We start from the raw sequence: 16,277 nt of genomic DNA on the forward strand, positions 1-16,277 counted from the left end.
AATGTGCACTAGTAGCTAAGTCTTGTCTTGTGTAGGACTCTTTGCCTAGCTTTTGTCGTTTATTGTCGTGAGTGCTCTCTAGTCTATGCATATTTTTGCCTCGAGATCACAATTCATGTTTAATTTTTTTTGTTGTTTGTGTTTTGTTTGCCAGTGTTATTAATAAGATATCTGCACTTGCATCCAACTCCACTACCAGTTTCTGTCATGATGCTGGATACTATACTTATTCAATCCAAAAAGCCAACAACTTTTATTTTTTGGAAAAAAAGGGAATAGACCGTTAATTATTATTCTGTTGCTATACATCTGATCTGCCTTAATACTTTAAAATCACTGAAGCAGAAATAAATAGCGTGCTTGCTGCATCAACATAAGTAATTTATAGATACAGTAGAAACAAAACAGAAATCTCTAATTTTACTGCATTTTTTATTCTATCTTTTTGTGTTCCCCAGATATCTAGATATTAACAACTTGGGGTATAAGTTTCACTTCTATTAATCAAAACAGAGGTGTGACTTTGGGCCCAAACCTCAAACTCTGTCTTTAATAGTTTTTACTCCTCTGTTTTCAAGGAAAATCCTGTCCACACAAACAGGGTTTTTTTAAATTTATTATATATATCTTTGTCCAAGCAAAAATACAAAAAAAGTATTGAAAATGATCTTAAGTATTTCCAATTAATTGAAGATTTCGTTCATAAACTATTATGTAAAGCATGGATAAAAGACCAACATGGCCAAAAAGTTCATTCACCCATTAATTTTCAATAACAGTTTTATTCTGGTCATAGTTGCAGCTGGCAAATGTTCTAAAATGACTATAAACAACATGTCAAGGATTCACATGGACTGACATGGAGGTAGATCTGCTGCTTAAGGCTACACTTGAGTCTTATCAATAATTTCCACTTGCACTGTGGTTTGTGGCGCCGGAGCTTTGGATTCAGGAGCAATATGCCTCTAGTGTGTATCATACTCTGTTGTCTCAGTCTGAGGGTGTATAATAATAAAATAAAGGAATGTTAAATTGCAAGCATGTTATCAAATAAGAACGTACAAACCACAAAGTAATAACTTGGTCTTCAGCCATGATAAAGTCCTAGCACATTTATAACAAATGCAAAACCAGAGTGGGCATGCCCAAGGTGATGTCAATGTTTTCTAAAACATACACTTTTCTCATTTATGCAAAAACAATGAAAAGAAGTTTTACAATTTTGCCATCTTGGAGGGTGTTAAAAAGAATTAGCACATCTTTTGCACAAATTTTACTCCCATGAGGAGCAGTATTAAGTCAAGCTCCACTGTCTGAAAGTTTGACATGGAAACACACTCTAAAAACTACAGTGCTGTTGTCACGATTCTAAGGTGGAGAGAGATGCAAATGCAGAATTTTCAAGTTTAATAAAGAACCAAACAAAATACAAAAAAACACACTATGACTAGAGGACAAGTGTGATAAATTCCATGGCTCTCCCTGTCATCTTGGCCATATGTTTTTCTTCTGCCCTGATCTCCATGGTTTTTGGTCTGGTTTTATTACCATCATGTCCAGGGTAGATTTAAAACCTTGCCCATTGATTGCTGTATTTGGGATTCCTGATGCCTCAGTTCCATTGAGCTTGATACAAAAGGATGTAATAGCTTTCACATCCCTTATAGCAAGACGTTCCCTACTGTTGCGTTGGAAGTCTGCTAAATATCCATCTATCTACCAGTGGCTAAAGAACATGTTTTTTTTTTAAAACTTGAGAAAATAAGGTATACGATGAGGGGTTGTACTGACAAGTTTTTTTTTTAAAAATGGCAACCCTTTATTGCATATTTTATGGAGTTACAGACACTTCCCACTTAAATTTTTGTGCCTGTTGTTGGGTTTTACAATATCTATATAGCCAGCGATAGTTATTGGTTAGCCATGATGAGCCAGGGCGAGGGTTGGGTTTGTTTTCGGTGTTTGTACTTTTTAATTTTGTTTTCCTTTGTTAGTATAAAAAAAAAACTGAATGATTGTTGCTGTGTGTTAGTCGGTTTGTTTTTCTTCTCAATAAAATATTTGGAAAAAAAAAAAAAGAAATGTTCAGTAGAAATGTTCAGCAGAAATGAAACTGGAGATTGTTTGTTTGAGCTGAAATAAAAAAAAAAGAAAATAAGTATGAATACTATATATTTATATATATAAAAATATACTACACAATTCCACAAGGGGATTTTGTGGGAAATGAAGAAATGTAAAACAAAACAAAACAAAACAAAACAAAACAAAACAAAACAAAACAAAAAAAACCCACTATGACCTTGAGGCAAAACACTGTGGCAAAGACTAACCATAAACCAAAGAACAAAACACGGCAACAGGGACAAAGGCAAAGAAAGACAAACGTAAGACAAGGAATGCACTGCAAACTGTGGCTATATACACGAGTGCTCGTTAACAGAAACGTGATTCAGGTGCAGGTGGTCATGTGACTGTGATGCAGTGGCTGCTGGGAACTGTAGTTCAGAGTTCCTTCTCTGATTACATGACAGCTGTGAAAAAGTATCTGATTTCTGCTGTTTTTGTGTATATCTCATAGTTTTAATAGTTTAAAACTTAAAATAGTTTTAGATCTTCAAACAAAATACATTTGCTTTTCAAAATTTTAAAACATTTGTAAACATTTGTTTTCAAAAGCAACAGTTTTTATTTACTTCTTTATTGAAGCAAAAAAAAAAAAAAAAAAAAAAAGTTATCCAACACATCAATAATGTGAAAAACTAATTGCCACCTTAAAATCTGGTTGTACCACCTTTAGCAGCAATAACTGCAACCAAACGCTTCCAATAACTGGAGATCAGTCTTTCACTTACTTCTAGGTCTAGGATTTACTCCAATGCTTTGGATTATTGTCTTGCTGCATAATCCAGTTGTGCTTGAGTTTTAATTTCCAGACTGAAGAGATTCTCCTTCTGGTAGAGTGCAGCATTAATGTTTTCTTCAATTATTGCAAGTTGCCCAATGCCTGAAGCAGCAAAGCTTCCCCACACCATCACACTGCCACCATCATGCTTGACCATAGGTATGATGTTCTTTTTCTGGAATTCTATGTTTGGTTTACACCAGATTTAACGGGACCCCTGCCTTCCAAACAGTTCCACTTTAGACTCATCAGTCCATAGAACACTCTCCCAAAAGGTTTGAGGATCATCAAGGTGTGTTTTGGCAAAATTCAGATGAGCCTTAATGTTCTTCTGGGCTAGCAGTGGTTTTCACCTCACCACTCTTCCATGGATGCTGTTTTTGCCCAGTGTCTTTCTGATAGTGGAGTCATGAACAGTAACCTTTATTGATGCAAGAGAGGCCTGTAGGTCCTTTGATGTTGTCCTTGGTTCTTTTGTGACTTTCTGGATGAGTAGTTTCTGTGCTCTTGGTGGAATTTTGGAAGGTTGGCCACTTCTGGGAAGATTCACTACTGTGCTGAGTTTTTCAATTTGGAGATAATGGCTCTCACTGTGGTCCTTTGGAGTCCCAGAGCCTTTGAAATAGCTTTGTAACCCTTCCCAGACTGATGTATTTCAACCACCTTCTTCCTCATCGTTTCTGTAATATCTTTAAATTTTGGTGTAGTGTGTTACTGGGTAAGACCTTTTAACCAACTTCATGCTGTTGAAAAAGTTCTATTTAAGTGTTGATTTGATTGAACAGGGCTGGCAGTAATCAGGCCTGGTTGTGTCTAGTCCAACTGAACCCCATTATGAATGCAGTTTCATAGATTTGGGGATTTAGTAACTGTGGGGCAAATACATTTTCACAAAGGCCCAGTTGTTATTGGATAACATTTTTGCTTCTATAAATAACATTATCATTCAAAAACTGTATTTTGTGTTTAGCTTAGATTTTGTTTTCATTTCTGAAACCATTTAGTATGAGATATACAGAAAAACAGAAGAAATCAGGACAACACTGTATGTAACAGGGCTTCCGCGTGGTGCAACACAAAAGCTTTTGTCTATTGTTGGGAATTTGAGCCAATTGTATTTTTCAGCTCACGTATGTGGAAGAGGACTGAGCACTTTCCTCTGTTTTATGCTGCTCTGTGATGCAGCATGAGCAAGAGGTCAAAAAGTTGGTAGCTGTTGTATGATGGGGAGAGCTGACTGGTGGGTGGTAAATGGCAGATGACAAACTGGCCCATAGTTGGCATTAAAATATTTAATCCTAATTCTACTTTTTAATTAAAATTTTAACTACTGCAAAACTTCAACAAACCTTGATTAGCTGGACCAGACTTGATGAATCTGAGCTTGGAATTAGATACATAGTTGGTTTTATTTATTTATTTATTTATGTGTGTGTGTGTGTGTGTGTGTGTGTAGCAGCTGTTCAGAGACCAGGCTTAGGGAGCCAAGCTGGCAATGGTGCATTAAATGAACTCAAAGTTGCAGCATTAAGGCTGTGTCTCACTGGGATAAAGGTTCCCTCATTCATTAATCATTGTACCACCGATGTGTGTGAATGCATTCACACAGTCCCCTCTGAAAGTATTAAAACAGCATGGCCAATTCTTTTGTTTTTGCTATACCCTGAAGACATTTGGGTTTGAGATCAAAAGATGATAGATCAGAATGATAGATCAGAATTTTAACCTTCAATTCTTGATATTTACATATAGATATGTTAAACAACTTAAAATATGGCAACTTTTGTTTGAACGCACCCATTTTTTCAATAAAAAATATTGGAACATCTGACTGACAGGTGTTTCTTGTTACCCAGCTGTGCCCTGTTAGATCGATTGTTTAAATAGTTAATAACTCTGAATGGCTACTTTTGATTTGTATGGGGCGCTGTTTGTAAAATGTTGCACGTTCTAAAATCCTGCTCAGTTTTTGCACATTTAGCATTGCCAAATGTAAAAAATAAAAAATACTGTACAATATTTAACTGACATTTTCAAACATTTAGAGAGAAATTTGTACAAATTAATGCAGTAATGCAAAACTATAAAACATTGTATAAATATGTGTTACATGTAAATGTTAAATTTAAATCCTAAATGTTAAATGTAAATATTAAATATAAATGTAAATGTTAAATATAAATGTAAAAGTTAAATGTAAATGTTAAATATAAATGTTAAATGTTTCATCTAAATGTCACACATGAAAACTGAATCTTACAGAATATTTACTTAGTCGGCATTACTGGGAATACACACAAAAACGTCATATCCATTTGTGCCATGGGGGAAAACAAATTATTCGAATTTTACGCACATAGACCTTGTTAGGCACTCGATCTTTACTCTTTGTAATGATTATGATTGATTTTTGCTTGGTGCAGTGCCGAAAAGTTGCTGTGTGGTGTTCTGCACCTCTAATAAGTAAAAATAAAAGTTTTATATACTGCAAAATAAACAGAGAGCGGGCAAGGAAATAAATAAATGTCACTCCCTGATATTTTGTGATGTAAAACCAGTCTCACAAAGCCACTGGTGAAAAAATTGTGAGTCTCCAGGGACCTGTAAGTCATTTTACTCTATGAGTAGATTCCTGTGTGATCTAGCACATTGCTGAATATAGGCTAATAGCAATGAGTAACGTCACTAAGACATACTAGTCTTTTATAGCATACCTTTAATGAACATGGGATAAAAAATATAGACTGTTGGATGACCCTGGGACACTGATAATACAGTCAGATTGAATAATCTAGGATTAGCTGTCTCTTACCTAGAGACTCAATCAGGGAACAATAAATGTCAGGAAATGACAGCGCTGGCCATTCCGTTGGGTTGTTTTTCCAGTCACAGATACTGTACAAACAATCCAACTCAATACGGCTCAGTTTTTCTATGGATCTTGCTCTGTCAAGCAGCAGAAGTGATTAGACATAGGTTAGACAGCTATGACTAGACATCGACCAAGTTAATACGGTAATTGGTCACACTCCCAGTATATAATGTCAGTTTCTTGCATAGAGAAGGGCCTCTCACACTCGGCCACATCAGACAGTTAACTCAGTTAGCCCAAGTAGAAATAGCGGTTGCAGCTGGCGTTAGAGAGGCTCTTCAGGAGCATCCTAAGATCACGATTAGGAAGTTGAGATGGATGCAAGTGCAAATTTTTAAAGTTTCAATAACGAACAAAAATATACAAAAACACAATGACTAAGAGGCAAAACACTGTGGCAAAGATTAAACAATAACTAAAGAACATAACATGGCAACAGAGAAAAAAAAAAGCAAGGAAAGACAAACGTAAGACAAGGAATGCAGTGCAAACTCTGGCTATATACATGAGTGCTCGTTAACAGAAACGTGAAATAGGTGCAGGTGGTCATGTGACATTGATGCAGTGGCTGCTGGGAACTGCAGCCAGAGTTCCTTCTCGGTGCGGTGCCCTCAGCAGAGCAAAAAAGCAGAGCGACATCTTCAGTGGAGCAGGAAAGAATAGCGGTGTCCTCAGAAGAGCAGGAAAACAGAGCGGAGCACTTTACCATGCCTGGACGCGGAGCAACGCATTCCGCAAAACAGGTTGATTGAGTGGCGTCCTCAGCTGACCAAGAATCCTGAGCAGCATCCTCAAACAAGCAAGGAGTCTGAATTAATTTCTCTGCCGATTCGGCATGCTGGACGAGATCCACAATGGAGGGATGGAGGGTGGGAGATGGTTCCCGCCTAGTTGGAAGGCTCCTACTTCGGCTTCTCCCTTTCATACAGGGCCTCTTGGACCCTGAAAAAATCTGCTACATGCATGATAAGGTCTTACATTCGCTCACGATTGGGAAGTTGAGACAGATGAAAGTGCAGATTTTTAAAAGTTTTAATAACGAACAAAATAAACATACAAAAACACTATGACTAAGAGGCAAAACACTGTGGCAAAGATTAAACAAAAACTAAAGAACACAGCAACAAAAGCAAGGAAAGACAACCGTAAGACAAGGAATGCAATGCAAACAGTGGCTATATACATGAGTGCTCGTTAACAGAAATGTAAATCAGGTGCAGGTAGGCATGTGACACTGATGCAGTGGCTGCTGGGAACTGTAGTCAGAGTTCCTTCTCTGATTCATGACACCTACATCTACACCAGGCACAATGACTTCTCTTCACAACGACTTCGGGCTACACGATTATGTCCAAAATGATAAACACTATTATTTTTTATCAATATTGAGATCATGATTATTTATCACGATTATTCATTGATTTTAGGGACAACATATTTTTATTGCACTTTCACATTTAAATAAACAGACCACTGCTTTCACCTCCATGGTAGCTCCTGCTAATGTACAAATCTTTGAATCAAATTAGACTGGTCCTTAAAGTGCATCATCTCATAGAAGCAAAATATAAATAAAATTGTACCCAAAATACAGGATAAGTAAAAATAAATATGCCATCAACCAAATGAAAATATGCAATCAAATATAACAATATGCAACCAAATGAAAATGATTCAGGCCTATGTAGAAAAGGCAATAACAGTGTTTTCAGGAGGAGAGACACAGACAAATCACCCAATAGAGTGGTGCAGGGATGGCGTAATTTTGTACCGGAACCCGGAAGTTAGCATCACACTGATTCCCTCAACAAAAAACCAATAGATTTTCCGATTTTCCCATAGGCTTTTGGATTATTGCAAAAAATAAGCTCTGTGATCAGCAAAAGTTTACAACACTAACACGTTTTATCCATCGAGATAATTTTCACTAATGAACTTTTTTGAAGTTTGAAGCCTAAATACAATCGGCAGAAATAAAAAGCTAACCGTATACTATAAATGAACTACACCATGGTCACTCGACTTCAACGTCACCACCAGCAAGCTTCCGTCAACTTTTCCAAACTTGATTTAAAAACATTTTCCATAATACAGATTTACTCTGTGGATGAATCTTCATCCACGTTTTTTTTTTTGGGAATTGTGCACAGCATACCTGAACCAGTTTATCTGAAAAGTTTTTTCCTGTTCGGTGTGATGATGTTTAATTTCCCCGACAACATCTGTAGTCCCATTTAGCAACTTCTTATTGTCACGATTTCCCCTCAAGTGCTGGAGCACACAGCATGCTCTGAAACCCGAAGCGAAGCTGGCAGTGTGAGCACATGCTTCCGGATTTTTTTGTGACACTGACTTTGTTTTCTTTCTACATGTGCATTTGTTATGGTTTCTGTCCTGTCTCTGCCCCTGTATTGTCATTGGTTGTTCTGTTATGTGTCATCATTAGTCTCAGATGTTATGTGTTCACCCTTAATTATGTTTGTCATTTAAACCCCTTGTGTCTCATTGTTCGATGCGAAGTATTGCATGAGTTTTCTGTGTACCAAGCCTTTGTTCATAGTTTCACGGCTCATAGTTTTGATCTTGTTCTCGACCTCGTTGTTTGATTCTTGTTTAGCCAGGTTGATGCCCGTTTGCCGATCGCCTGACCTTTTGCCTGTTTTTGACCACGCTATTGTCTGACATTTTGGATTTGTCTGCCTCTCTTCAATGAAGCTTTTATCTGCACTTGCATCCGTCCTAACCCCTCATTACGTGACATGTTAGCAACTGCCTTTTTCAATACACTTAAAAGCTTTAAAAAAACTCATGAGTGGGGTTTTACTGGCGTATTTTATGTTGTAGAATAAAACGTGAAAATATTTTGAGTTAATGTGAATATTAGTTATATTATTAATCAAAAGTGAATATTTTGAACCCGGAAGGGCTAAAATGTTAACTCATTTCCGGGTTTTGGCATACAAAATGACGTCATCCCTGCACCACTCTATGGTGACTGGCTGTAAGTTTAGGAATTGCTTGATGTGATATGCAGCAGAGTTTTCTATGAGAGGAGGATGAACTTTAAACGCCAATATCTTGTTCAGGTCTTGTTCATGTAATCGTGGGCAGTCAAAATCGTAATTGAGATCAATATTCAATTAATTGTGCAGCCCTCCAACAACTAGCTAGCTATGATACTAGCACGTGATACATGATACTAGCTAGTTAGCAATCACTACTGGTAGAGCGTTAACTGTAAGACCCCTCCATTTTTTAAAACTCACTCTTTCAGAACTTACTGATGGCAATGGTGTGGTGGCTGTTTCTAAAGAAGTTGTTGTGCCTGGTGTAGGTGTAGGATGCTCCTGAAGAGCCGCTCTAACACCACACTCTAAAAACTTAAACTATGATGTACTCAATTTGTTTGGTGAAACATATTTACACTTAATAATATTGAGTACATTTTAAAGATGTGAAATCATTTAAATATACCTTATGAATTGAGTAAATGTAATAAAAAATTTAAATTTACTTTACTTGTAAAGTATATTTACCAAAATATATTTATTTGGTAAAAATATTTACCAAATGATAAAAATAAAACAAATGTGTACACATTAATATTTTAATTAAACATTTGTATGTCAAATTTGACCAGTATAACATGAGATTAAGTCTAAATTCAACCTGGCTTATATTTGTAACAGTGTCTACACTACAAAAACAGTGAGCTGAACTGAACAAACCTGTATGAATTGTTCCAAACCTGTATAACTTATCTTCAGTGGGACACAAAGGGAGACGTGTAAGGCAGAACGACAGAAAAGACTGATACTGTCATGATCTCCCCTTTACACAGAGCTGCAGCCTGCCGCGGGCTTTGAGTGCCGGAGTTCTGTTCTGCCGGAGTTCTGTTCTGTCTCCTGACTGAGGGCTGCTGGAAGGAGACTCAGCTCCAATGTTCTACATGCAAGAAGCTAGGTCTCCAGGAAGCATTTTTCTGCTCTAAGGAATGCTTCAAGAGCAGCTGGCGTCAGCACAATCAACTACACAAGAACGCCCTTGCGGAACCACAGGCCGAGGTCAACGTAGCAACCTGTGCACCAGAGCTCAAACCTGAGACCCATGAGGTGGTCCCACCTGCCGAGCTCTAGCCAGAGGTCAACGTGGCGACCTCAGAGCTCCAGCTTGAGACCCACGAGGAGGTCTCGCATGCTGAGCTCCAACCAGAGGTCAACGTGGCGACCTCAGAGCTCCAGCTTGAGACCCACGAGGAGGTCTGGCATGCTGAGCTCCAACCAGAGGTCAGTGTGGCGACCTCTGAGCTCCAGCTTGAGACCCACGAGGAGGTCTCGCATGCTGAGCTCCAACCAGAGGTCAGCGTGGCGACCTCTGAGCTCCAGCTTGAGACCCACAAGGAGGTCTCGCATGCTGAGCTCCAGCCAGAGGTCAACATGGAGACCTCAGAGCTCCAACTTGAGACCTACGAGGAGGTCTCGCATGCTGAGTTCTAGCCAGAGGTCAACGTGGCGACCTCAGAGCTCCAGCTTGAGACCCACGAGGAGGTCTGTTCTGTCTCCTCCCTGTTTTGTCATTGGTTGTTGTTCGAGAGTGTGGCTTCATTGTTTTCAGCTGTAAGCGCTTAACGCTGATTATGTTTGTGATAAATACCACTCGCTTCCCATTACACCTCGCAGAGTATTATAGTTAATATAGTTAAATTAGTAGATAGTTAATGTTACGTACCTCGATAGGTTTAGTTAGTTTAAATGTTAGATTAGTTTATTTAGACCACACTGGTGTTTTTCGCTCCCAGTTCCCAGTCATTGTTTCATGTTTCTTGTTTTGGGTTTTGACCCCGTTTTCTGTGACCGCGACTTCGATTCCTGCTTAGCCCTGTCTATGCCTGTTTGCGGATCGCCCAACCCACTGCCTGTTTTTGACTACGCATCTGTTTCACTTTTTGCATTTGTCTGCCTGCCTCCTTCTAAATAAAAGCTCTTAACTGCAATTGCTTCCGCCTCCGTTCCCATCTCATGACAGATACCCTCAGTCACCATTCACTATCACTGCATCTTTTTTCTATAAAATAAATAAATGGTGAGTGAGAATCGGTCTACTTTTGTGTTCCATAAAAGAAAGACATACAGGTATGGACAACATTGGTGTTAGTAGATGACAGGATTTTTAAAACTATATCTCACACAGTAGGCACTTCATAAAGAAATGTTACCCTTGAAAATAGTGCACAAAGACATATAGTGGATAAATACTTTTCCTTTGCAATTAACATTTATTTCTGAAGTAAGGCAAGTTCTTTGCTCTTGCAATATTCAGTTGGTTATGTCCCTTTTTTATATGTTCATACATCTAATTCTGAAGAGAACTTGGTGCTAGTCAGCCATTCAGACAAGGCAGAGAGAAGTCTGGTGTGGTGTAGGTAGGTCTGGAATAGATGTCTGTGCAGGCTGACAGGTTAAGGCCAACATCTGTAAGTCCTTGATGTCTTCAACTGGGGCTCCCTGAAAACCTGCAATAAAAATAATACAATTCAAAAACAGTCATACCCATTACAAAGTATCTCATCTTGTCACAGGAGCATTCCCATCAGAGAGAGATAGTTTGTATATATTGTAAACTTATTTTTGACAGGTCTATGTCAAAGGTCAAGATCATTAAATTTAATGACCCTGACAGTTCAAAGGGGTCAGGATCATAAAATATATTTATGTTGGTATATTTATGTTGGCATTATAAAAAAATAGTTATGTTAAATCCGGTTCCCATGCATTTCAGACACACACACACATGTTCTTTCCTTTCACATAGAACGTGAAACACTCCAATCACTCCCTCATCTGGTGTGGCATATAAATCGCATAGAAATGCGTGGTGTGTTTCTTGCACTGGAATTCTTTCTTCCTCAATTGAGAGGTCACCATGTGTTAGTTGTGACGGAGAACACAGCGGTGGTCTCACATTTCAACCACCAAGGAAGATTATGTTTGCGCCCCCTGTACAGGCAGGCGCAACTAATTATTCTCTGGGCAGAGGGAAAGTTTTGTCAGTGAGTGCAATGTACATTCTGGGCAACTGGAATGTGAGGGCAGACATCCTGTTGAGGCAGAGGCTGAAGCCCAGGGATTGGAGGCTCCATCCTCAAGTGGTGGAGTCCATATGGTGGAGGTTTGGCCAATCCGAAGTGGATGTGTTCACCTCCGATTAGACAACACACTGCTGCCTGTGGTTTGCCCACACTCCTCCCACACCATTTGGGCTGGACACCATGGTGCACATGTGGCCAAGGTCACATTGGTACGTTTTTCCTGTGATCGCTCTGCTCCCACAAGTTCTAGCAGGAGTTTGCAAAGACAGTCTACATCTGCTGCTAGTAGCACCTTATTGGCCAGTTCGAATATGGTTCTCAGAGATAATATCCTTGCTGGATGGCACTCACTGGGAGAGTCCCACAAGGATCCACAGGGATCTAATGTATCAAGCCAGAGGGCTGATTTATAACCCTCTGCCACAACTATGGAAACTGTGGGTTGGGCCCCTGAGAGGCACCAGCTCATAGATTCTGGTCTCACAACTGAGGTTGTAGAGACCTTGTTGAACACTAGAACACCATCCAGAAGGAAATTGTATGTGCTCAAGTGGCGACTTTTTGTCTGAGGTCCATCTGCAGACCACGTATACCTTCCTGAGACCTTTCTGTGTCCTGGAAGGTCTGTCAGGTGCCCCATTTGAGCCCTTAGAGTCAGAATCAGAGAAGCTTCTGACTTTGATAAAGGTAGCTCTTCTGCTGGCCCTAGCATCGCTCAAGTGAGTAGGAGATCTACAAGCTCTCTCTGTTGCCCTTTCCTGCCTTGATTTTGCCCCTGGATTAGTCAAGGTCTTCCTATATTCTAGGCCAGATTATATTCCTAAAGTGCCTACGTCTGCTGCCCAGCCAGTAGTGTTGCATGCTTTCTGTCCTCCTCTGTTCCTCTCACCGGAACAAGAGATTACACCTACTGTGTCCAGTAAGGGCTTTCTGTACTTATGTCTACTGCTGCGTCCAGCGGCGTAAGTCTGAGCAGCTGCTGGTCTGCTCTGATGGCGACAGTAGATATGATGCTGTGTCGCAGCAGCGCATCTCTAATTGGATAATGGAAGCAATCTCTATCACTTATGAGGCTCACGGTCTCGTTACACCTCTGGGCATAAAGGGCTTTACATCATTCGATATTACAACCTGGATATACATTCCACCCTGGGCTCAAGTGTTTTGCAGTGACCCTCGGGCTCGGATCTTTTTGAACAGGCCGTACCCTCAGTATGACGGAGTGGGTATTCTTGTTCCCACAGCGTTGAGCTAACGCAATCTGGAGTTCCATTTGAAAGGGAACGTCTGGGTTACGCATGTAACCCTGTTCCCTGAGAGGGGAACTAGACTTTGCGTAGCTCTGTCATACTGGGGTGTGCCTGAAAATTGCGTCTTCGCTTCAGATAATAGAGGCTGACGGCGCGGTTCACAGGTGCTGTGTTTCTATCACGTGACATTGCCATGTCACCTGATCACGGCAGGCCTGTAAATAGGCTTGATGTTACACAAGCTTCAGATACTGGTCACTTGGGAGGGCTCTTCCCACAGCGCTGAGCTAACACAACGTCTTGTTCCCTTCTCAGGGAGCAGGGTTACATGTGTAAACCAGACGTTTTCATGTGCGACATTTAGTTCGAACATTTAACATTTATATTTAACATTTTCATTTATATTTAACATTTACATTTAACATTTATATTTAACATTTACATTTACATTTCACATTTACATTTAGATTTAACCGTTACATTTCACACTTATATTTATATAATTTTATAGTTTTGCATTACTGCATTAATTTATACAAAATTTTTCTCTAAATGTTTGAAAATGTCACATTTAAAAATCATATAGCATGTTTTTTTTTTTATTTACTTTTGGCAACGCTAAATGTGCAAAACCTCAGCAGGATTTTAGAACATTTTACATACTATAGGTTTGAGCCCTGGGTTTTACCTGTAAAGACTGCATTTGCCATTAAAAAGAATAAACCAACATGAAGAACAGAGAGCTATCTCTCGGAGAAAAGCAGGCCATTTTGAATGGCTTGGTTGTTGACATCACCAACAACCTCCACAGGGCAGAGGTGATGGTTTCACAATCCAATGTTTGAAGAAGACTTTGAGAGCAGAAATATAGTGGCCACGCCACAAGATGCAAACCACTCATCAGCCATAATAATCGGAAGACCAGATTGAAATTTTCAAAGAAATACTCGTCACTTGTCTTCTACACGTGTCTTCTTGACACTCCTGAAGAAATTCTTCAAACACTCCTGAAGAAGAGACTGAAGTGAGAAACCCCCCAAAACAAGCAACAACTGAAAGAAGCTGCGGTAGAAGCCTGGAAAAGAAAAACAAAAGAAGAATGCAATGTTTGGTGATGTCAGTGGGTTGCCGACTCAATGCAGTTATTGCAAGTAAGGGATATGCAACCAAATATTAAGTCTTACTTTAAGGCTTATCTGTTCCACTCCTTTTGCTTACTTAAAAACTGTGTGGTCTGACACCAGAGGTGCCATGTTATAAGTTGTTTAAAGCATCTAGTTGTTAATATCAGGAAATGAAAGTTCTTATCTATCATCTCATATTCATCTTTTAATCTCAAACCCAATTGTCTTCAGTGTTTAGCAAAGATAAAATAATGTCTTTTTGACCAAAAAAATGTTCTCTTTTGAGGGTGTGTTTGGGCCAAAGGCTGCACCTGACCCTGCATTAGCGGATTTGCAAGGCTTTAGGGATGATATGGAGGTTAAAGAGAAGCACAAATACAGGGGAAATGGAAAAGGATTTGGTTCTGGTTCCAGATTACAGCTCTTCATAAAACCCTCTTTCATCCCTGTTTTTCCTCATTTTCCCTTTATCTCTCTCTCTCTCTTTCTCTCTCTTTCTCCCCCACGCAACATCTGGTGTCAAGCCAACATCAAAGTGCCTGACTTTTACATGCTCTGTTCAAATGCTTTTACTGCTGTGTTCTCATTCAAGTAGCATTTTAATTATGGAGTTAATTGTTCCCCGGATGTAGCGAGTCTGGGTCGAGTGTCTTTGTTCATGTGTCATCGCTTTTATCGACTTTCAACCTAAGAGTATATCCAAAGGGAATTTCAGGCTGTTTTGCACTCCATTAAATTTAGTGCAGGGTGTATGCACATATTGTGATAAGTTTGTTTTAAGAAACAATGGTTGTCACTCTCTAGAGCTATGCTTTTGTTGTTCATCTTAGTCTTAGTCCTCATTTCAATAATCTCCAATCTTTGCTGTGGTCTTAAGGTTATTTTGCACTAAAAGAGAGCAATCTCTCAGGCTACACAATCTTCTATTAATCACCCTGCCTGGCTAAGGGGCATTGGCTATGTTTCTGATTCACTGCTCATTCATCAGTATGTCATGAAGATTGGACACAGAGGTTGTCAAGAGTAACACTTTTTTTTCTGTCCAAACTTTTGAGCAGTTCAGAAATGGCAGCGTGGAAAGGAAGATTAGAGAGAGAAAAAAGTAAAACGATTGTTAAGAAGAGGAAAGGAGAGTGAAGAGGATTGAGTGAAACGCTAAGAGGGTCACTCTACCTTTCATTTATTTTACTTCCTTTTTTCATTGTCTATTGCAGTGATAGATGTTGTTTTCTAAAAAGCGAACGCAAATGTCCCATATCAGCACCTCTATTCTTTGTTCTGAGTCTTCGCATAGACTACCTGTCTTCCTTTTTTCATTGTCTCATTTTATCTCTCTCTCACACTCTTTACTCTCTCTATGTTCTTGTCTGGAAACTCAACTATGCACCTACACCCACACACACACACACACACACACACACACAGACACATTGAAATAATTGCTTATTGCGTGTGTGTGTGTGGCAGGGAGCTGCACTGTGTGGCAGGGAGCTGCAGTGTTGGACAGAGTGAGCTAATCATCTCTTTTCAAAAAGAACCAAAGCAATACATATCCGGAAGAAACAACGGGAATCCGCCGACAGTGCACATTAAACTTGATAAACTGTCAGCTGGTACCACTGTGATTTCACAGTTTATATTCCCTTAATAGTGATCAATTTCTACAAGTTAGAAGCTGGAGATTAGCCACATTTAATATTTGTTTAACAAGGAAAAAAAATGGTTGTATAAAATACTAAATGTGTTGTGCCATTCAAAAAATTCCCAAACTGGGAGACCATGTTGCCCTTTACATTACCTGTAATAATAATAATAATAATAATAATAATAATAATAATAATAATATATTTTAGAACAGACATCATGAGTGTATGTCCATTGACATACTGTAACAGTGACCATAGCTAATAACAATGTTTGAACACATGGGTGTATATATAGTTTATTATTTTATTAAATAATTTTTTGTCTTCTAGTTATGCTTTACATAATTATATTTTAAATACAGATACAAATATGAGGTGCACAGTTAATCTTT

General features: G+C 39.0%; 1 protein-coding gene across 1 annotated transcript in view; it reads left to right on the plus strand.

Annotated features, from left to right (window-relative positions):
- The window catches only part of cacna2d3a (calcium channel, voltage-dependent, alpha 2/delta subunit 3a), a 418,100-nt gene that overhangs the window by 55,642 nt on the left and 346,181 nt on the right, over window positions 1–16,277 (plus strand). The gene's annotated exons all lie outside the window — the stretch shown is intronic.

This window comes from Ictalurus furcatus, chromosome 5, assembly GCF_023375685.1.
Source record: "Ictalurus furcatus strain D&B chromosome 5, Billie_1.0, whole genome shotgun sequence".
Classification (NCBI taxonomy): domain Eukaryota; kingdom Metazoa; phylum Chordata; class Actinopteri; order Siluriformes; family Ictaluridae; genus Ictalurus; species Ictalurus furcatus.